General features: G+C 37.0%; 1 pseudogene; it reads left to right on the forward strand.

The window, feature by feature from the left end:
- Window positions 1-25,159, forward strand: part of LOC127673198 (zinc finger protein 431-like) — a 132,110-nt pseudogene that overhangs the window by 94,632 nt on the left and 12,319 nt on the right.

Consider the following 25,159-nt stretch of genomic DNA (forward strand, 5'->3'; position numbering starts at 1 on the left):
TCACACACATTCAGAATTCCCCTTCATTTGTGCACACATGGCTACATTTGTAAAAATGTATTTTGGAAAACATGAGCATACATACACTCATACACATTCACATAGAAAATGCTACTTGTTATATGCTAATCAGTTTTTGCACAATTTACCATCGAACATTAATATAATGTATATAAATTTTAAGTTATCAATGAGGTATATTTTATTACATGGGACTATTTCAATGCTGCTGTCTTCTGTGAAAATCATTAGGAAATTTAAATCAAGGGGAAAGCAAAGGTCATTCACTGGAGAACAACAGACTGACATCAACTTAAGGCAAAATCACTTTTATTGGAAATATTTTTCTGAGAGCCTGAAGATACAGCTGTCTATAATTAATATGTGTTCCCAGGGAGAAATCACTCGACAAACAGTTGAAAATTACCTTAAAAAATCTCTTTCATGACAATATGAATTCAGCCCTCTCTAATGCTTTTTATGATTCAGGTCCCATGTTATATTTTGGACAATGTATATAGGGAAAAGAGACTGCAAGTCTAGCCAATTAGGTAAATGGGATATTTATACTCCTAAATCTATATTGTAAGTATACCAGTGCCCTAATGCAAAGGGTCATTCTTCAGTGAGAGGTGAGCACTATGTCCAAAGTCTCAGAGGATGAAAAAGATAAAAAACATAGATCGTCGAATGTAAAAAAGTAGGTTAGAGAGATGGCTTAGCAGTTAAAAGCACAACTGCTCTTCCAACGATACTGAATTCAATTCCAGGAAACACATGGAGGCTCACAATCATCTTCTGGTATGTCTAAAGAGAGCAATGGTTTAAACATATGTGCATATGTGTGTGTGTGTGTGTGTATATATATATATATATATATATATATATATATACATATATATAATTAAATATATAAATATAACTATAAAATATATTTACATATTTATATCATAAATTATATATTTGTGTATTTATTTTTATTTATGTGAATTTGCATATTTATTTATATTTTAAATAAAAGTATAAATATAAACGTAAAATTACAACCCACAAATATATATTTATATAAATATAGAATATATTTTTATAAAAAATATATAAATCTTTTAAAATAAATATTTAAAATGAAATAGTATGTATAAAAGTTGTGGTGGGGAGGTCTTGCAGAAGCCATGACTTATTATGCTAAGTAAACCTCTTAAGAATAGCATCTTGTGAACTACTTACTAAGGGAAAATGGAAATAGACAGGAGACTTCTATGAAGCCAGCAGTAACTATCATACAGTAGGACAAACTTTCGGGGTGTCTCATAGACAATACTGAAGAAGGAGTATACACCTTATCTCAAGAACATTACTGACCAAGCCTACAGTGGCCTTGGGACTGATAACCATTACCAGCTCTACCAAGGATATTCCGGGCTTTAGAAAAGGAGCTCTATTTTATTCTCAATACATTGAGGCCTCAGGAAAAACTCCCCAGGTCCAGGCCCCAGGCTGTTATTGGCTCTGCCAAGTATGTTTCTGCATTTGAAAAGTAACTATGTCATTCTCCTTATATGAGGGTGACATGGAAAGACTTGCTGCATAAGGCTAGCCCTCCATACAACAGTCTCTCTCTCTCTCTCTCTCTCTCTCTCTCTCTCTCTCTCTCTCTCTCTCTCTGTCTGTCTCGGTCTCTCTCAATTACTTCTTAATTGGTTCATTTATTAACATTCCAATTGTTGCCTCACTCTCTGGTCACAACTCCCAGGGCTCTTTACCCAAATCCCACTTCCCATTTGCCATTGCGAGGGTGCTTCATGACCCCCACTTCCAATACTCTAATACACTCACCTACCACCACCTCCCCTCCTCTATTCTTCTCTGGAGAATCAAGTCTCTACAGGATTAGGTGTATAGTCTCCCACTGAGTACAGACAAGGCAGACCTTGGCTACATTTGTTACTGGGGTCATGGAACAGCCCATGCTCTTCAGTTGATGGCTTCATCTCTCTGAGTTTCCAGGGTTCTGGGTAACTTGATAGTGTTGGTCTCCTTAAGGGATTGGCGCCCCTACAGCTCTTTCCATCCTTCCCCTAACTATCCATAGTCATCCATGACATGAGTTCAATGTTTGGCTGTGAGTACCTGCATCTGTCTCAGTCAGTCACTGGTGTTGCCTCTTAGAGGACAGCCATACTAGGCTACTGTCTGCACGTACATAGATATTTACCCATTTCAAATATCCATCACCCAGTGTAGTCTGTCCCATGTGGCCAAACTATGCATTCCTCAATTAGAAAATGGCAGCGTCAGGCACACCAGGCCATATTTTTGGTTGTGACTCTGTAATGACAGTGTGAGCAGCTTGTTACAGACCTGTTTTTTGCTATGCACATGTTCACACTGGCTGGTTGTACATCATAATTGTCCCCATTGTACTGGCTAGTTTTGTGTGTCAACTTGACACAGGCTGGAGTTATCACAGAGAAAGAAGCTTCAGTTGGGGAAGTGCCTCCATGAGATCCAGCTGTGGGGCATTTTCTCAATTAGTGATCAAGTGGGGAGGGCCACCTTGTGGGTGGTGCCATCCCTGGGCTGGTAGCCTTGGGTTCTATAAGAGAGCAGGCTGAGCAAGCCAGGGGAAGCAAGCCAGTAAGAAACATCCCTCCATGGCCTCTGCTCAGCTCCTGCTTCCTGACCTACTTGAGTTCCAGTCCTGACTTCCTTTAGTGATGAACTGCAATGTGGAAGTGTAAGATCAATAAACCCTTTCCTCCCCAACTTGCTTCTTGGTCATGATGTTTGTGCAGGAATAGAAACCCTGACTAAAATACTCACCCTGCTTCTAACAGGTCTTTCTTCATAATGGTTTCCCCAGCAACTGACTCACTTAAACATAAATCTGTGATTAAGCTAATGCCTATCCTGTTTCACTGTGCAGTGTACACACTAATCTGTTCCACATTTTCTGCTCTGAAGGCAGAAACCATCTTTCTCATGAAAATCCTTTTCCTATTGCTGCAATGGACAGTTCACTACTTGATTTCAATGATAATTTTAAAACTTTGCTGTGGTACAGCCTTTTACCTGAAGAATTTAGGAAGTTTAATGAAGAGGAAAGCAAGGTCATTTCCCTGAAGAGCATCATACTGATAGCAAGGTGAACTGAGTGAACATAACATTTTTTGAAAACATTTTTTTTCTAAAAACCTGAATTCACAGATGTCTTAAAATTAATATGCCTTCCCAGGGTTCTCCTACACACAAATAAATATTACTTAAAATATATTTAATGACAGCATGAATTCAGCTCTGGCTAATGCTCTTTTTGTTTTAAGCCCCTTGATATACTTAAGAAAATTAAATAGGGACAGGAGACTTCAAGTCAAGTCAATTAGGCATATGGAAGATTTACACAACAAGTATATTCCTGAAATTATTTCCTAAATATACCAGTGCCCTAATGCAGAGCATCATTATTCAGTGACAGGGTCCTAGAGGATGAAAAAGAATAAAAGCAGGAGCTAGAATATATAAAAGTTGTGGGCGGGAGGTCTTAGAGAAGCCATATCTTATGCTAAATAAAGCTCTTAATAAAAAAGTCTTTTATATTACTTGAGAGGGAAAATTGAAAGAAATGGGAGACTTCTATGAAGCCAGCAGAAACTATCATAGAGTAGGACAAATTTGGGGGGAGTCTCACAAACAAGGAGAAATGACCTTATCTCAAGAACATTACTGACCAAGCCTACAGTGGCCTTAGGACTGATAACCGCAGCCCCATACGGTGGACAGAGTTGGGTTCTGAGGATATAAAATGTCCTGAAGGCCCTGACCCCAGGCCATTACCAGCACTCCCCAGCATATTTCTGGCTTTAGAAAAGGAGCTATATTTTATTCTCATTACATTGTTGCCTCAGGAAAAGCTCCCAAGGCCCAGACCCCAGGCTGTTATTGTCTCTGCTGCGTATGTTTCTGCATTTGAAAAGGAGCTATGTCATTCTCCTTATGTCATTCTCACAATTACTTCTGAATTGGTTTATTTATTACTATTGCAATTGTTGCCCCACTCTCTGGTCTCAACTCCCAGGGCTTTTGCCCCAATCCCACTTCCCATTTGCCATTGAGAGGGTGCTTCATGACCCTCACCTCTACTCCTCTAATACACTCACCTACCACCACCTCCCCTCCCCCATTCTTCTCTGGAGCATCAAGTCTCTACAGGATTAGGTGCATAGTCTCCCACTATGCACAGACAATGTCGTCTTCTGCTACATATGTTCCTGGGACCATGCACCAGCCCATGTGTGCTCTTCAGTTGATGGCTTCATCTCTCTGAGCTTCCAGGGGTCTGCGTTACTTGACACTGTTGGTCTTCTTAAGGGATTGGCCTCCCCTACATATCCTTCCATCCTTTGCCTAACTCTCCATAGGGATCCATGACCCGAGTCCAATGGTTGGCTGTGAGTATCTGCATCTGTGTCAGTCAGTTGCTGGTGTTCCCTCTCAGAGGACAGCCATGCTAGGCTGATGTCTACAAGTACATACATCTTTTTCCACCTCACATGGCTGTCACCCAGTGTAGTCTGTCCCATGTGGCAGAACTATGCTTTCCTCAAGTAGAAAATGGGGGCATCAGGTGCACCAGGCCTTAATGTTGGTTGTGATTCTGTAATGACTGTGTGAGTAGCTTCTTATAGATGTTTATTTTATTAATAATAATAATTATTATTATTACTATAATCATTGCATCTACTAATACTTCTACCACTACTACTACTACTACTACTATTATTATTATTATTTTGCTGTGAGCATGTTCACTTTTGCTGGTTGTACACTACAGTTGTCTCCTTTGTTATGGTGTGGAGATTGATTTCTAGACAAACCTGGTGAACAAACACGTGATTCCCCCACCATCCTTGTCTCTCACCAGCCTGCTTAATATACTATCGGTGTTGTTTTTTGGGCAGTCCTACATCAGCTAAATGCAACATACCGTCACTATTTCCTAAGTTTGGCGAAACCTTTACATCTTCAGTTCTACTTTTCTGTATCTCAATTTAATATTGGAGTTCTACCCAATTCAGGGGATGCTGCTTAAAAGCTCCAAAAAATAAAACACAAATGGATCTTATGCATAAGTGCTAAATGCTAAGAGCAGAACTTGTAGATTTAAGAGGAAATAGAGCTCTCCACATTGAGCATACTCCATGTATTATTACTATAATCAAGTCCCTGGATCAATTGTTTTGAGCAGATTCAGCCTTGATAGTGAAGTTGTTCAGAGGTCACATCCTGATGCAGAATATGAGGAGCAACACAAGGGACCTCACATGTGGCAACATCTGGATACAACTGATTGATGCTTCCCTTCCAATCTGAGGAAGAACACACCACCCCACCTCCACTGCTCATTTTTTAATTATGTTTAACTTTTATTACCTTTAATATTTATATTATTATTACTTTATTACTTTTATTATTTTTATTATTTATTTATTGAATGATTTTATTATTTTTATTTTTATTTATTGATTGATATTTTATTATTTTTCTTATTTTACTTATTATATTCTTCTCATTATGGAAAGAGACCCTGTGCTCAACATGTCTCAAAAACAGAACTAACTTGAGGTCACCACACAGCACCCAAGAGCAGCACTCAAAGCAGGACACAGAGAAACATTCAAGCCTGCTAAGCCAAAACAAACTTCAACAAGGCACCAGAAAAAACCTTCCTCTTAGTCTGGTTGGCAGGTCTGCTTGGGGTCCTTGATTGGCAGTGAGACTTAGCCCTCCTCAAGGTTAAAGTGTTCTTCCAGTCCTGTGCCAAACCTTTCACATATCTCAGTTCAGGTTTGCACTCCCATAGCATTTTTTTTCTATCCTCCAAGAACCTCATCCATCTGCACTCCCACCCAGCACTGGAGGAGGACACACCATTGCAACTGAGGCTGTTCAGCTGCTTTCTCCTCCCCTTTGTTGGCAGTGATCCCGAACTCATCATGAACTGACTTCATAGCTTGCATTAGAATTCCTCACAGCACTTCCCGTTCTTCTTCTTCCTAAAATCAAGGAGGATAACCTGTTATTGACTTGCATGAGGGATATAAAGCTGGCCCATTAGTGGAAGGATTCCCAGGCTTTAACATTAAAGAGGGATTTTAGGAAACAAATGTTTTGCTTTGTAGCCTCTTAAAATCCCCTTCCACCAGATAGTAGGTATGAAACAACGCCGTGAGAAAACCAGGAAACAGATGACAAACACTGTGGAGCACTATTATTATTCAGCAAATCTTTCTCCATGGCAAGGTGGGGAAAAATTAACAGTTGTGTTTGCAGAGGTTCTCTAAATCAGCATATCTTATAGAGAGAGTGAAATTTTCTGTGTATGTAGAAAGGAGATTTATTATAATGCCCCAGAGACAGTTGTCCTCTTCTTCAAATAATGGCTGTCTGCCAATGGAAACTTCAAAATCAAGGACTTATCTTCTGGTGAAAGGAAGCTGCAATTTCCCTGAGGCCAGTATGAAGCCAGAAAACAAAACTTTCATTTCCTAAAGTCACTCTTTAAAGTTAATTGCCTGGGCACCCTTCCCCTTGTGGGTCAGATTGACACCTCCACTGCACCTGAGGAATGGGCTATGCAAGCTATTTACCTTGATTACAGGAAGAGGAAGGCAAGTGCAGTGAGGAAAGCTCAGAAAATGTCTGAATTTAGGTCCTGTTAAGTGCAGGCTCATTGCTCACAAGGGGAGAAGCAGGCCGCTGAGTAGCCTGAGTTGGAATTGTGGGTCCTTGCAAAGGGCTGGTTGGTGTGAAATACCTCGTGCAAGGCAGGCACAAATGCTAAGGAAGTTCAAACAACTCCTAAGGTCTGGAAAAAAAGTTTGGTCCTGGACTAGAAGCACACTTTAACCTTGAGGAGTTAAGGCTTATTGACCAATCCAGACCTCCAGTCAGACCTGCCATTCAAAGAAAGAGGCGGGATCTTCCAGGTAACTTTCTTCAAGTTCCCTGTGACTCTGCAGGCTAGGATAGTTCACTGTTTCCTGCTCTGAAATCTGCTCTTCCATGCTGTGCTGTGAGGGGACCTCAGGGAAGCCCTGAAATCTGAACATGGTAAGTACAGGATATCTGACCAAAATGGGGAGGAACGGGTGGAGGAGTAGTGGGTGCTGGGGTGGAGGGTCCTATCAAGGGATGGATGGGAAGCATGAGCTAGATGTTACCACATGTGAGGTTTCTAGTGATGCTTCTTACTTGCTAAACCAGGTGGTAACTTTTGATTAACTTCACTATCAAGGCTGAATCTCCCCAAATCATTTGTACCATTGGTTTGCTTGTAAAAGCATCATGGGTGCTTTTTTTTTGATTCTGCAGCATATGTCCAAAATATTTTGTGATTTACACTACACATTGATGGGGCACATATGAAACTAATAGGTCTATTTTAACATGTGACTTGTTTTTGTTTTCTTTTTATTGCAGTTTTCATATTTCTTTACATGTATAGTGTTTTGAATATTGTGTGGCAAGGAGAGATTTTTTTGTTCCAATCTATTTGGTATTTTGGATGCTTCTTGTACCTTAATAGGAATCTTTGTCTTAATTTTAGAAATTATTCATTTAGGATTTCATTAAACTATTTTCTTGATCTTTGAGCTGATATTCATCTTCTATTGCAGTCAGTTGTAGTATTTGCTTTTGATATGTTGCAGTGTTCCTGGTTATTTAGTGCCAGTAAACTTTTAGACTCCAAATATATTTTGAGCAATAAGTCCATTTATTCTATTTATCTTTCTTTCCCGTTCAGTGTGTGATCTTTACCTCTGTAGTTGTCCATGTGTGAGCAATTTCCATGGTTTGCTCTGAGGGACTTAGAGGCTGCTTAAATCATTACCTGCCTCCATCAACTGCTGCTATTGTCAGGTGTACTTTATATACATGGAGCACTAGCTTCAGCTGCTCTCTATATTTGCTCCCTGTTTCTGTTCTCTACACACGCCCCCTCTCTAGTCTTTCTCTACTAACATCCCACTCTCTCTGCTCCCTATATGTGTTCCAGTCTGCAGGTCCTCTTGTGTACCTCTATCCTTTCCCCAGGTTCTCACTCCTGTCCTTTCCACAAAACAACCTCTTTTGTATCAGATCTCTTGCATGTTTTAATTTTTGAGGACCTGCTGCAACAGGATACCATAGATTTCTTGGTGAAATATTTTCCTGGTTTAACCTCATTATATTCCTATGCAGATGTCTAAGCATCTGGATTTGTGGTGATAATAGATCTAGATACTTGTCTTTGGGTTTGCCTTGTTTGGGTGATAATTTTATTCCCAATTTACTGTTTGCTGTCTGTATTTTCAGAGAATGTTGGCTGAGTTTTGCCCCTTTTCCTGACCTCTTTGGCGGGTACTTTCAAGAGGGAATGCTTGCTGATGTTGAAAGCTGGCAGAAGTCTCAGGCAGAAAATTATGATCTTAACAATCCACCAGGAGACTTAGTCAGGAGAGAGGTTAAGCTGTCTCTGGTGTTTGTACAGAGTTAGGGAGAGCTGTGTAAATTGCATGTGGGATAATAAATAGTGTGGTAAATCTTATGGAAATCCTACTTTGTCTCTGGGCAGGCATGGCATGTTGTTGAAAAAGGAGTGTACATTCCTGTCTACTGGAAGATGAAAGTGTATTCTGTACCATTGTATGTTGGAATGATAGGACTTACTTTCTGATTTTAAAAGATTTGACTTTCCAGATATTGCCTTGAGTGTCAGAAGACACTTTAGACATTTGAATTGTGTAGGAGCTTCTGAAGGCTATTAGGATCACTGTAGACTGAATGAATTTTCATCACAGGATAATCATGAGCCTATAGCATCCAGGGTCAGAATGGAGTTGATTGGGTCCCCTGGATAATCCTCACACTGCGGGGCTTCACGTTTCTGCTGGGTTAAATGCATCCTCTCCCAGGGAGTGCAGACATTGGAGTCCAATTAAAGAAATAGATACCATAGATAGGCAGCAGCTTTAGGGACAGCACCTGTTCCAGTTGTTGGAGGACCCTCATGGAGACTAACCTGAATTTCTTCTACTTATGTGCCTGGGGCCTTAGTCCAGCCAGTGTATGCTATTTGGTTGATGTTTCAGTCTCTCAATGTCCTAAATATTAAAGGTTCATTGAGTTTGTTAGACTACCTATGGAGTTCCTACCATCTTCAGGATATTCAATACATCCCCAAGTCTTCATTAGGAGTCTCCAAGGTCCATCCCATGTTTCACTGTGTTTCTCTGCATCCATTTCAGTCAGCTGCTTGGTGAAAACTCTCACTGCACATTTATGCAAGGCTTCTGTCTGAGAGCATAACCGAGTATCCATAATAATATCATGAATTGGAACTTGCCCATAAACAGTGTCTCCAGTTGGGCCAGATTCATTGGGCATTCTATCAATCTCTACTCCAGGTGTGTCCCTGCTTTTTTAGGACAGGACAGAACTGTGTGTCGACTTCCATTCGTTCTGTGTGTCGACTTCCATTCGTTCTGTGTGTCGACTGTGTTGTGGTTGAAACTGATAATTCTGGTTTCTTCTCGTGCTCTCATACAGTCACCATTTGGACTCTGTCCCTAAATCACATAAGATGATGTAGACACATTTGTTATTCAATGTTAAACTATTTTGCAAACCTGGTGGTTTAACATTTGTATTTGTATTCCTTCTGTTTTCATTTTCAAGACAATTTTTCTCTGTGAAGCTCTTTCTGTCTTGAGAGTCAAGGTAGAAACCACATAATCCAGGTGGCTTGCACAATAAGCATATGCATTTGTGCAGCTCTTCATCCACACCTTTAATTTTGAAATGTTGCCAAATATATAAGTTATGTTCTGTTTCTCAAGATGGCATATGTTCATGACATCGGTACTACCTGAGGCTTCAGTGTCATTGATCCCAGAGATAGGCAGCAGTTTTAGGGACAGTCCCTGCTCCAGTTGTTGGAAAACCCCCATGAAGACTCCCCTTAAATTCTGCTACTTATGTGCCAGGGGGCCTTAATACAACCGATGTATGCTATTTGCATTTGTATTTATGTATAATGTTCTTCCTCACTCTTGTGGTTGTTCTGGAAATTTTGAATGAATAGGAGTGTGCATGAATACGAGTATCATGAATTCCTCATCTTTATTGTTGTCAGAAGATGTCCACAGAACTCCTGATCTTGAAGTAATGGATAGTTGTTGATATCCATGCATATGGTAGAAATTAACCCCCATTATGTAGAAGACCAACAAGAGCTTTCCACTGCTGAGCTCTCTCTCCTGCCCTACATTGCTTATTTATGATCAACATTTACACTGCTAGTATTTTCATCTGTCTAATTGTAACTGTTTAAACATGCATACACTTTTAGTAAAATTTTATTAATGTTGCAGTTTAAACTGTTGTACTTCAGGTTGCTGCAAGACGAATAAAGAACTTCAGTGAATGTACAATTCTTTGTACGAACTTAAGAAAATAATAGCATGTTCTCTATCATTTTTGTTTCCTTGGTTGATTGTTGCAGGGGAATGAAGGCCTGGATACATAAGTTAATCTGTCCTGTAACACATTACATAGACATGCTGGCATCCAACTTAATGACATACACCATTTTGTATCTCTTTAATTAAAGACATAAGCAAATAAACCCAACTTGCCCATCATGTTTGTAGTTAGTAATTGTTCCTACAATTTTTGCAAATGTGTGCTCAGTATTGTGGATCTGTTTCTCCTGCCTCTCCCTCTCAATTGGCATTTCTCTGGCAAGGTTGTATCCTATTCAACAAGTTCAAAAGTGATAAGGTAAATCTTATAATTCAAGGTCCTTCTAAAATGACACTGTGATGATAACTTCTGAGACAGCAAATAAGTGGATCAAGAGCAAAAATTATATGAATGTTTTTGAGGAATCATATATTTCCTTTACAGTGATGTTAGTATCATGCTTTGTGTTGTACACATGTATGGGTTATTTAGGATGCAGTGACTTTTGATGATGTGCATGTCACCTTCACTGAGGATGAGTGGAATTTGCTGGATCCTTCCCAGAAGAATCTCTACAAAGATGTGATGATGGAAACCTACCAGAACCTCAATGCTATAGGTAAGACTGTTACTTTTTTTCTAAAGAAAACAAATGTTTCTAGGTTATTGATGATCTTTAATTATTTTAATTGCAAATAATGTAGATTGACCTGAATAATTCACTTTCACTGAATTTTCATTGTAACTTTCATAGTGCAGTGAAAATTCACAGAAACATCCATTTTCTTGTATTGTGTTTTAGGATACAATTGGGAAGACCATCATCTTGAAGAACATTGTCAAAGTAGAAGAAGACATGAAAGGTAATTTTCTTATGAAAGCTAATACAAATTTGCATCTGAGGAAATTTTAATATCTTCTGGAATCTCAACCAAAATGCAAGAGTATAAAATAACAGTCCTTTAAGTGTAGGTATGATTATAATATTTTTATAAAACCATGTACCTCAAGAGCTGTTATGTGATATGTGTATCCATTTGATATGTAGCTCCATTAGAGATATTCTGTGGAACTGCAAATCTGTATATTAGTACTTAGATATTGCACATTGAATACTCATAAATTTATATCCAAAATATTCAAAGAACTAGGCCAGATAGACCATAGTAAATTAGAAATACACATATTCTTGCAGTAATATGGTTAAGTTTCGTGAGAGGGCATTTTATGAGAATCAAGAAGGTTGTCTTGGAGAATCATTAATCTATATTGCACATATTATGAGAAACAAAATTTAAACAGTGTGAATGCAATGTGCAAACATTTCATTTGTCATTCTTTTTTATTAGGTATATTATATGTCATGTTTCACAATGGATAAAAATCATGGGGGTATAGCGTTATTGAAAGAAGAAACATAAAGTATTTGTTCTAAAACAATGAGAAGATATGTAGTATTCTGCTTTTGAGTGAAATTAGGAATATGATAGGCATTTGCAATTAATTGGTTTTCTAGTTTTACAGAGAACACCCCCAAACTCACAGGGTAGAAAATCTTTTTGGGTACCAGGAATTTAATTTTTTCCACTGTATCCTGGTTCACAGTCAAATGTGTTGTAATTCACACTACCGGAAAATTATGAATACAATCACTGTTATAAACATCAGAGTTGTTCAACTTTCTTCAGATAGCTAAAAATATATTATATAAAAATCCCATATAAAATGAGGGTGTTATAAATATGAGCCATGTAATAACCAACATAGATGTCTTGAACAACTCATGATGAGGGAGAACACCATGAACATGCAAAGTGCAATAAACCTTAAGATCTGATGATTCTTTACCATTAGACCAAATTGTAAACATAATCCATATTGATTACATGATTGGTCAGAGTAATGAATATGGTAAAGGTTTCTCATGTGCTAATTATCATTGTAGGCATCTAAGAAGTCACAGTGGAGAGAAACCATATGAATGTAATCAACGTAGTAAAACCTTTGCAAGACTGAGTAATCTTCAATGTCATAAAAGAACACATAGTGGAGAGAAACCTTATAAATGTAGTCAATGCGGTAAAGCCTTTGCAAGACTGAGTTATCTCCAGTCTCATAAAATAATACATACCGGAGAGAAACCTTACAAATGTAGTCAAGGTGGAAAATCCTTTGCACAGCACAATACTTTACAATATCATAAAAGGACACATACTGGAGAGAAACCTTATGAATGTGATGAATGTGGTAAAGCTTTTGGAAGACCCAGTCATCTCCAAAGACATAAAATGACACATAATGGCGAGAAACCTTTTCAATGTAATCAATGTGGTAAAGCCTTTGCAATACTGAGTAATCTCCAATGTCATAAAAGAATACATACTGGAGAGAAACCGTATAAATGTAGTCAATGTGGTAAAGCCTTACACAGCAAAGTTCTTTGCAATATCATAAAAGAACACATACTGGAGAGAAACCTTATGAATGCAATCAATGTGGTAAAGCTTTTGCATGTCACAGTACTCTCCAATATCATAAAAGAACACATACTGGAGAGAAACCTTATGAATGTAATCAATGTGGTAAAGCCTTTTCATTTCAGAGTAATCTCCAGGGACATAAAAGAACACATACTGGAGAGAAACCTTATGAGTGCTATCAATGTGGTAAAGCCTTTGCACAGTGCAGTACTCTCCAAAGACATAAAATGACACATACTGGAGAGAAACCTTATGAATGTAATCAATGTGGTAAAGCATTTTCATATCACAGTTATCTCAAAAGACATTAAATGACACATGCTGGAGAGAAACCTTATGAATGTAATCAATGAGGTAAAGCTTTTTCATTCCAAAGACATAAAAGAACACATAACAGACAGAAACCTTATTAATGTAATCAATGTGGAAAAGTATATTCACAAGTGAGATGTCTCCTAATTCTCTGTTCTAGAGAGAAACCTAATGAATACAATCATGAATTAAGTGGGAGGTTCAAAACATAAGGCTTCATCAGGAAATTGAATGAAGTTAAATCCTGTGATCAAGGGTATTCATTGGTATTAAAGGAATGGTTACATTATGGCAAGATTCCATCCAGGTAAACAAATGGATTTGCAGTTGTTTGAAAGTGAACTTTATTATGTTAGCAATTATCATTACCTGGCTATTGTTTTAATTTGGAGATATGAAGATACAAGAATGTGTCAATCTGACAAGGGATGGATATTGACTGCTATTCTGGGTTTTCATTTTAAGGTCTAAAAGGAAAAGCTTCTGTCTAGGTTGGATGCTGCATGATTTTTATCCCAGCATTCAATGAACAGAGCCCTGTAGATCTTTGAGATCAAGGTAGATCTCTGAGCATGTTCCAGGACAGCCAAGCTTATGGCTATGGATCAAGCCTCATTGCAACAAAAGAACCCAGTACACTGAAAATACAAGTATCATGGGTTGATCAACAAGAACTGAAGGAGCAGTATAGTATAGTCAATCAGAACATAGAGTGATACAGAGGACAGAACTTGAGAATAGACCCAATCTTTTTGGAGAAGCAGAGATGATCATATGTGGATCCTGGACATTGGAAGAAGAAGCTGTGATATTGAAGTTATCTATGGTACCTTAAGTTTTTGTGATGTTAGAACTATATGATACCTGCTCAGGAATGGAAGAAAACCAGTCAAAGTGAAAGAATTGTGCTTCAGTGAACAAAGCAGATAGGAGTTGTAGATCTGAAGAACACTTTGACACTGGACATGGAAGATGCAGAGTTTTGAGATTGCTCAGCTGGCTTTGGTCTTCCTTAGGTCCAATATTTCCTCATTATTACCTTTAGGAACGATATAGTATATCCTTTGAATTTTAAGGTATATAATGTTCTTTTTGTTTTTGAAAGTATAGGGGATTACTCTTGCATGATACGTTTAATCACAGAAGAATCTTTGGTCATTGGATTTTTATCATTTTTGAGACTTTGATCAATGATGGTGCCTTTTGAAGTTGGAGCTCTATGGACACCTAAATTATAAATAAATTTATTATTCCTTTATTACTTACATTATTCCTTTATTCCCATCAGTGTTCACAGCAAAAAGAATACAGATTTCTTGGAATGGGTTTGAACTTGCTGGAGTTAGGCTTTCTTGGAGTAGATGTGGCCTCGTCGGAATGGGCATGGCACTTTTGGATTAGATGTGGTCCTGTTGGAGTGGGAGTGGCCTTGTTGGAGTGGGCATGTCCCTGTTGCTTTGGGTGTGGATTTCTTGGAGTGGGCGTGGCCCTGTTTGAGTGGGAGTGTCCTTGTTGAATTAGGTGTGGCCCTATTAGAGTGGATGTGCCCTTGTTGGAGAAGGTGCGGCTTTGCTGGAGTAGCTGTGTCAGTGTGGGTGTGGGTTAAGACCCTCCCCCTAGCTGCCTGGAAGTCAGTCCTCCATCATGAGCATTCAGATGAAGATGTAGAACTCTCACCTCCTCTTGCTCCATGCCTGCCTGGAGGCCGTCATGCTCCAGCATTGAATATAATGGACTGACCTCTGACCTGTGAGCCGCCCTGATTAAATGCTGTCCTTATAGGAGTTGCCTCGGTCACGGCGTCTGTGAACAACAGTGAAACTCAACTAAGACACATGTCATTCTTTTTCTTTGAGAAAATGCTTTTATTAATAACAAAAATGTTTTTACTAATAAAATAAACGAGATGGCCTTCTGAATGTAAATAAACATTTTTTAAAAATTATTTTTATTTTATGTGCATTGATGTTCTGCCTGCATGTATATGTGAGGGAGTCAAAATTGTCAGAAATGACTAGTAATTTCATATATGTACATATATGAATTACTATATGAATATATAAATATATATATATATATATATACACATATATGTACACATATCATATATATATGTCACACATATATCATTACATATATAATATTATTACACATATATACATATATAATATATATTGCCTATAATTCATAATATATAATATATTCTATATTATATTTATATAAACATTTATATTATTATATACATGATATATAATATATAAATATTTATAATATGATGTACATTATATATAATAATATACAATTATATATGCATATATAATAATTATATGTAACATATAATATAATATATAATATATGAAATTATATATATGGAATTATATATGTGTATAATATATATATATATATATATATATATATATATATATATATATATATATATATAGAGAGAGAGAGAGAGAGAGAGAGAGAGAGAGAGAGTTTGTTTATTTTGTTTTCGTTTTTTAATACATAGTATAGCCCTGGAACTTATTCTATACACCAGGCTGACATAATACTTAGGAGACACAATCGCTTCTGATCTCCAAGTGTGCGTGTCAATGGCATGCGCCTCCCCTCCCTTGCTTATTTATAAGTTTTTAATAAAATCAAACACAATGAGATGGAAACCACCCCACGGAAGTCAGGCAGGGCGACCCCACAGAAGAAAAGGATCCCGGGAACACGAGCGTGAGCGGCCTTTCTGTGCACACACTCTGGAATCCCATGAACACACTATACTACACAACTGTCACATGTGCATAGCAGACCTGCTGTGGAAGTGTGCAAGGCCCACGTTCACATGCACTGCGCGTATGTCTCTGAGACACAAGAACATCACTCAGTGGGTGTGGAGGGCGCGCATGTCACTCTCAGCGACCCTTGGTCCCCACCCTGTCTCGTGTCTCCCACTAGTCGTCCCCCTCCCCCCACTCAGCCGTCTGCCATATTTGCTCTCATGTCACGTGTGCTCCGTGACCAACTCTATGTTCCCGTGGTGGTGTCACGAGAGTCCCGCCCTGCCCTGCCCCATTCATGATGTGTCTTTATTAGCCTGGCTTATGTCATGTAACATAATGCCACACAATGTCCTCTGTGTCTTATGGCTGAGTGAGGCTATGTTGTCTCTGTGCTACTCCCTCTTTACCCATCCATCTGCCAGTGAACTCTGAACTTCTAGCACGGGGCCATTTTTTTTTTTTTTTTTTTTTTTTTTTTTTTTTTTTTTTAGCTTTTGGTTTTGGGAGAAGGGCAACAGTAAGCATAGATGTGCAAGTGTGCATGTGGTAGGGCCCAGAGTCCTGTGATTGTGTGCTGGAAGATAAAAGTTTTATGTGAAATCTTCATGCTGAGGGTCATAGTAACAACATTAGTTGTTTGTGTGTGTGTGTGTGTGTGTGTGTGTGTGTGTGTGTGACTCTGTAATGACAGTGTGAGCAGCTTTGTGTAGACCAGTTTCTTGCTATTATCATGTTCATACTGGCTGGTTGTACATTACAGTTATCCCCATCATGGTTTGGAGACAGATTTCTACACAAAGCTGGTGAGCAAACGCATGAACCCCAGCGTCCTAGTCTCTAACCGACCTGCTTAGCACACTATTCATCTGTGGGGCATATTTAAGGCTCTTCTCCATGAGCTAAATGCTACATACTGTCACTACTTCCTAGGCTTGGTAAATCCTTTACATCTTCATTTCTACTCTAGTGTATCTCAATTTCATATTGGAGCTCTACCCAACACATGAGATGCTTTTTAATAGCTCCAAAAAATAAACAACAAATGGATCCTATACATAGGTGGTGAATGCTAAGAGCAGAAATTGTAGACTTAAGAGGAAATAGAGCTCTCTACATTTAGCATCTTCCCTGTATTATTATTATAAGCAAGTGTCTGGCTCAAATGCTTTGAGCAGATTCAGCCTTGCTGGTCAAGTTTTTCAGAGGTCACAGCCTGATGCAGGTAGTGAGGAGCAGCACAAGGGACCTCACAGGTAGCCATATCTGGCTACATCTGACTGATGCTTGCCATCCAGCACCAGGAATGAACCGTCACCCCAGCTCCACTGCTCTTCCACATTCTCCTCATCATGGGCAGGGACCCTGTGCTCAACATGTCTCAAAAACATAACTTACTGAGGTCGTCACACAGCACCCAAGAGCAGCACAGAAAGCAGGACACAGAGAACCATTCAAGCCTGTTAAGCCAAAACAAACTTCAACAAGGCACCAGGAAGAACCCTCCTCTTAGTCTGACTGGCATGTTTGCCTGGTGTCCTTGATTGGCCAGTGAGTCTTACCCCTCCTCAAGGTTAGAGTGTGCTTCCAGTCCTGGGCCAGATCTTTCACATATCTCAGGTCAGTTTTGCACTCCCATAGCATTTGTGCCTGTCCTCTAAAAACCTCATCCATCTGCACTCCCACCCAGCACTGGAGGAGGACACACCATTGCAACTGAGGCTGTGAGGGGTTGTTCAGCTGCTTTCTCCTCCCCTTTGTGGGCAGTGATCCTGCACTCATCATGACCTGACTACATAGCTTGCTTGAGAATTCTTCAAAGCACTTCCCCTTCTTCTTCCTGAAATCAAGGAGGATAACCTGTTACTTGACTTGCATGGGTGATATAAAGCTGGCCCATCAGTGGAACGATGGCCAAGCTTTTAACATTAAATAGGGATTTTAGGAAACATGATTTTTGCTTTGCAGCTTCATACAATTCCCTTCCAGCAGATGATATATAAGAAACAAACCTGGGAGAAAAAAAGGAAACAGATGACAAACAATATGGAGCACTGTTATTAGTCAGCAAATCTTTTTCAATGGTAAGGTGGGGAAACACTCACAGTTGTGTTAGCACATGCTTTCTATATCAATATATTTCAAATAGAGAGTGAATTTTTCTGTGTATGTAGAAAGAAGATTTATTATAATGTCTCAGAGACAGTTGTACTCTTCACCCAATAATGGCAGTGTGCCAAGGTAATCTTCAAATTCAAGGACTTATCTTCTGTTGAAAAGGAGCTGTAATTTCTCTGAACTTAGCATGAAGTCTGAAAATAAAACTCCCGTTTCCAAAATTCACTCATTATCTCGTAACAAAAGGTTCTCCGCCCCTCAAAAACACCTTCCTACTCTGTACTTTTTAGTTTCAAGTTGTAAACATGTAATCCCCACTTCTGATCATCACCAGATGTAATGTGGCATGAAGTCAAACATTAGTCCCTAAATCATGTGTCTATATCTGAGATGTTTGCAGAAGTAAAGTTGCAGCAGATTCAAACCGATTTTGGTGTGTGGTGTCTGTCTGTCACTCACCAACTCCATACCTACCTGAGTACCTGGACCCTGCTTCTCCCACAGGAGTCTCAAGTCTGTCTGTCTGTGGCAAGAGAATGGTCTGTCCAATCCTGGAAAATTAAAGGGACAGTTAAAGAGAATCTTTTGCCATGGAAGTTCTGAGAGTATATCGCGGAAAACTGACTACTTACAAGGAGGGCTATAGGGGTTTGACTGGCAGATCTTGTTACAGAAAAAATGACATGGCTTCTGCCTGTGGGATAAAACCATCAGACAGGGGCCTCCAGGAGTGTTGATAGCTGTGTCGCTATAAATCTTCTTTATATAATAATGCACATATCTTATATTCTTCCTTTGAGAAATATCCTTCTTGTTAATGTTAAGGACTCCCTGATAATCAGAGCTAGCAGGATTCCAGAGGCAAGAGGGGGCAAATTGCTCAGCCAATGGTATAGCCTGGGACTTTCTAGACAGCCATTTAGGGTATGGAAAATTCTTTAAAATATGACATGGAATACTGCTAGTTTCTCAACTACCTGAAAACATAAGGATACAATATGAATTGTTTAAGGGACTTCACAAAACTAAAGTAGCAAATGCAGTTGAACTGTGTGACAACGTCTCTGAATCATAGTAAGAAGAGAAATAAAGAGATCTAGTTTTCTTTTTTTTTAATCTTAAAAAGGCAGTCAGACTACTGAGTTCAAGATCAGCCAGGCATAGAGCAAGGTTAGTCACAGGTGCTGTAGAAGTTGTAATTTCTAGAAAGGGTACCCACAGCATGCTTATCATTTGTGCTTAACAGTGGCAAGCAGATCTCTAAATTATTTTGCTATGTTTAAGGGAAATATATGATTGTTGTCTCCTAAGTAGCAAGGGGCTACTTTCACAGGATTCTGATTTGTAGGATAATCAAAAAGAGAGCAGAAGTTATTTACTGCATTTATATACAATACAAGTGACTGGACCTATGAGCTGCAAGAAAAAAAAATCCTATCAAGGTAAAGTTTTCAGATTAGCAAGAGAGAATTGCTTGGAGAACTGTCACAGGCAGCACATAGAGAGGAAGAGAGCTGCCTGGAGATCTTCAGCGAAAACTGATCAAAAATAAAGGTGATTGAACAAAGAGAAATCTGGTTGTAAAGTTTTCTTGAGGATAAAATAGGACTCCAGCTTGCCCCACAATTCTAGTCATTTGTTTTTCTACTATCAGACACCTCTTCCTTAAAATCTATCTCCAAGCTAAGTCTTCTCCTACAACTGATTCATAATTTATGGAGCATCACTGACTTACTGAGACTGGATGGAGGTCTGAGAGTAAAATGTGGAGGAAGTGATCTAATGGGACCCCAAACAGTTCCAGACAAACCAGGGCTTTTCAAAGATCAACATCCAGAGAATCTGGGCAGAAGATTTTGTAACTCTCTGACTTTTGTCACCTCATCTTTTTTGAGCTGACATTGACAAAGAAAGGACACACTAGAAAAAGAAAAGAAAACACAAAAAAAGAAAACACAAAACAAACAGGTATGTTTATGCATTACTGGAAAGCCTGGATAAAGTGTGCCTAATCCTGGAATTTTTCACATCACTGTTCCATGACTACCTGTGACTTTCCCAGGACCACATTTTCCTTGCTGGTTTACAGTGAGATGGGAAGCCAGCTTACTTTGGCCTCACTTTCTCATTTCTCTAAGCTCCCCATTCTCACTCTCAAGTAGACTCCTCCTCCATCTTGCAGACATAAATATGGGTGAACTCTATAGGGACTAATTGAAATCCCTGAGAGCAGCGGGTGTAGTGACATCACTGGTGACATCACAGGGGATGCCCAGAGCTCTCCAGGATACACTAGAATGTTCAGACAAGGAATTGTTTATGTCATGGGGAACAGGCTTTTTCTTCCTGTTAATGCTCTTCCTCTACTGAACAGAAGCTGAGGTGCCCATCCCGGGAGACTCTCCTGGGACACAAATGTTGATCACCTCCCTTTCAAAAGCCAGAGGTCTCAGCCATTGAGATTTGTCAGTGTCAGAACAATGGGAAAGTGCTGTGCTTTATTTCCAAATGTGTTAGCTGTGGAGACCTGGGTCAGGATGGAGAGAAGAGCCAACCCATCACGTTGGCAGCAGAAGACTTGAGATGTCCACTTTCTTCCTAGGCTTTGGCCGCATGAACTTGTTAGAAGGCAGTTCCAGGGTCACCTTCAGCATGGGGAGATTCAGGACGGGAGGGACGTTCTCAGGACGGTCTTGCTTGGAGATGATGCCTGAGGACAGGGATCAGGAAAACAAGATTATTCTATTTTGTTCTCTTTGGTCAGAGTGCCAGATATTCGTAATCTTGTATATATTATATGGTATATTGTATAATTAAAAAGGAAGTAGAAACATTTTCTGATAAAATTGAAAATTTACAAGGAAAAATTTTATTTTTGACAAAATTGAAGAAGTATAATGAAAGTGTTGAAATAGAAGAATTTGTTAGAAAATAATACAGTTAAAAAGCAAACATTGGAGAATTACTTTTAATAAATGACCAAGCATAGAAAAATTTTCAATTAACTCTGAAGGTTTTGATGGAAAATATGTCTGATAAAATTAAAGAACTCTAGAAAAAAGTTGTTAAAATAGATTTTCATAGGAAATAATATAGCTAAAATGGTAGAAACAGAAAAATACATTCGGGCTGGAGATATGGCTCAGCCGGTAAGAGCACCGACTACTCTTCCAAAGGTCGTGAGTTCAAATCCCAACAACCACTTGATGGCTCACAACCATCTATAACAGGACCTGATGCCCTCTTCTGTAGTATCTGAAGACAGCTACAGTGTAGTTACTTAAAATAATAAATAAATCTTTTAGAAAAAGAAAAAAATCTAAATTAAAGAGTTAAGTAGAATCATTTAGATGGGAAATATTTCCAATGTATTTGAAGAAAATATATACAAAAATGATAGGATTGAGTATTTTGAAAGAAAATTTTACAGATAGTATGTATTATAGATAGTACCACACCATATAGATATGGTAGATATATTAATCTTTTCTAAACTAATTAAAGTCGTAAATACAATCATTTTCTGATAAAATTGAAGATTTTCATGGAAAATATTGATAAAATTAGAGAAATGTATGGCAACAAGCATTAAAATTGTAGAATTTGTTGGAAAACGATAATTGTAAAATAGTAAAAATAAAAAAATATCTTTGCTAATTAGCCAAGCATATAGAAAAAATCTAATAATTAGATTTTGATAGAAGGTATTTCTTTTTTAAAATTATTTTAGTAGGTATGTTCTTTACTTACATTTTAAATGATTTGACAAAGCAAGTAGAAAAAAATTCTAAAAATATTGAAGGTTGTAATGGAAAATATTTTCCATTTCTAAAATTTCTAAAATAAGTGGTCAGTAGAAACTTTGTTTGATAAAATTGAAGACATACATAGGAGAAAGTGCTAAAATTGAAGAATTTCTTGAAAAATAATTACGGTGAAATAATGAACATACAAAATATATCCTTACTAATTGCCAAGCGCAAAGACATATTTTCTAATAAAATAGAGGATATTGATGGAAAACCTTTTTGGAAAAAATTGAAGAAGTAAAGAAAAAAGTGTTGAAATGAAAGATTGTCATGTAAAATAATATAGATAAAATGGTAGACATATTACACATTTCTAAACTTAATGATTTAGTATGTAGAAACTTTTTCTGATAAGATTGAAGATTTTCAAATAAAATATTTCTGATGAAATTGAAATGATATGTAGACAAATGTAATAAAGTTGAATAATTTAGTAGAAAATAACCATGGCACAATGGTAAACATAGAAAATATGTCCTTACTAATTGACCAAATGCATAGAAAAAAATTTTGGTAAAATTGGAGATTCTGATGGAATATACTAATAAAATTGAATAAATATATAGAAAAATTTGTTAAAATAATAGCCTTTGTTGAACAATATTAATGGAAAAGCTAAATATCAAATTTATCTCTGCTAAATGACCAAGCACATAGAATAATTTTCTGATTAAATTGAATGTTTTGAAGGAAAATATTTCTGATAAAATTGAAAAATTATAGAAAATTTGTTGAAATGAAGATTTTCATGAAAAATACAGGTAAAATGATAAATATAGAAAATATTCTGACCTAATGAAAGAGTTAAGTAGAATTTCCTGATAAAATTGAATATGCCCTTCAAATATATTGCTGAAAAAATTGTGAAGTATACAAAAATGTTTTAATATTGAATGTTTTAGTAGAAATATTACTTAAAAAATAGAAGAAACTTATAGGAAATACAGTTAAAATTGAACTTAGTAGGAAAAAATAATGGTAAAATAGTAAACATATAAAATACATATTTACTAATTGACCAAGCACATAAAATATATTCTAATAAAATGAAAGGTTTTGATGGAAAATATTTCTGATAAAATTGAAGAATATAGAAAAAAGTGTTAAAATTGAAGACTTATAGAGATAAAATTATAGACAAATTAATATCTCTAAACTAATTGAATTGGTAAATAGAAATAGCTTATGATAAATTTGAAGATTTACATGGTATCTCTGAAATGGAGAAATATATAGAAATATATATTAAATTTGAAGAATTTGATGGAAGATAATATTTGCAAAACTGTAAACAAACAAAATATTTCTGTAGTAATTGACCAATTACATAGAAAATATTTCTGTTATAATTGGATATTATGATGGAAAATATTTCTGATAAAATAGAACACATACATAGAAAGTGTTCAAATTAAAGATTTCCATGAAAAATGATATAGATAACAGGATAGACATAGAAAGGAATTCTACTCTACTTAAAGAGTTAATTAGAAATATATTCTGAAAAAATTGAAAATTTTCAAGGAAAATATTATTCATAAGATTGAGGAAATATATAGAAATATTGTTAAAATTGAATACGATTTTTGAAAACAATAATGGCAAAATATTGAGGAAGTACATAGAAATAACTTGGAAGGATTTGATGAAAAATATTTCCTACATAATTGAAGAAATATAAAAAATTGTTAAAATTTTTCATGAAAAACATTTCTAAACAAATTGAAGTGGGAAATAGAAATATTTTCTGACAAAGTTGAAGCTTTACATAGAATATATTTCTGAAAAACTGAAGAAAGATAGAGAAAAATAATGTAAATCTGAAGAATTTGATGGAAAATAATAATGATAAAATGGTTTTAACATAGAAAATATTTGTTTAATATTTGACCAAGCACATGGAAAATTTTATGAACAAATTGGAGATTTTGATGGAAAATATTTCTGATAAAACTGAATACATAGATACATTGTTAAAATTGAAGCTTTTCATCTAAAATAATACAAATAAAATTGTAGACATAAAAATTATTTCTAAAATAATGAAAGAGGAAATAGGAACTATTTCTGAGAAAACTGAATTTTTACATGTAAAATATTTTTCAGAAACTTGAACAAATATATAGAAAAATGTTAAAATTGAAGAATTTATTGGAAAATAGTAATGATAAAATAGTAAAAATACAAAATAATTTTATTTATTTATTTTATAAATATGTCCTGTCTACCATTTTATCTTTATTATTTTTCCAAGATAATCTTCTATTTTGACACTTTTTCTATTTAAAGAACACTATCATCTTTACAAGGTTGAATTGTAGTCATTTTCCTATATTTCTTGCTATCCCGGGTTTGCAGTATCGGTGTAGGCCTTCTTTGGAGGTATTATGTATTATGTATGCATGTCTTTTGCTGATTGTGTTGTTTCAAGGGTTTCCTGAAAATGTTGGTCCATAAAAATTCTTACTGTAGTGCGTATTGGGAGGGCATGCACCTTGTTGATCCTGGTGTGGCCGTCATCTGATGGGAATCCTTAGTATGTCTTTTTCCAGACCTCCAGTTCTTTATGTTTCAGATGAAGGTATGCGGAGAGGTGGCAGGAGAAGGGAGGTCTTCCTGGGATATCAGGCTGCTGAGTGAAACTTGGCTTGGTGCAGTGGGCTCAGAGATCAGGGATCTGATTTCCAAGGACATGGGTGATTTCTCTGTGGAAAACAACATGGACTCTCAGCTCTCAATCTTGGCAAAATCAAATTCAAGCTCCTTGAAGAATGTTTATATTTGAACTGTATTCTGCCTATAATGAGTATCGTATGGATCCAAGTCCAATGCTCATGTGCACCAAATTACTTCCAAAAGACTGCCACAGACCAAGAAAGAATTTCCATAGGGGTCACAAGGGAGTGCAGAGTCAGCCTCAATACACATTCCCGATTCATTTAACATGATATTACCACACAATATACAACAAGGACAGAATATCACAGTATCAAGGCACTCAATCTTCCCAATATACAGGTCTTCAGAAGTACTGAAAAAATTCAAATCGTCAAAGCGTAATTCAACAAAAGTATGAAGCCAATTATTTTCATATTATCTAAGATAGTGCAATAAACTCCACAGCAAGATTTTATTTTAAGCCATTGACTTAGCAACCATTCCA

The sequence above is a fragment of the Apodemus sylvaticus genome, chromosome 22 (assembly GCF_947179515.1).
Source record: "Apodemus sylvaticus chromosome 22, mApoSyl1.1, whole genome shotgun sequence".
NCBI classification, from domain to species: domain Eukaryota; kingdom Metazoa; phylum Chordata; class Mammalia; order Rodentia; family Muridae; genus Apodemus; species Apodemus sylvaticus.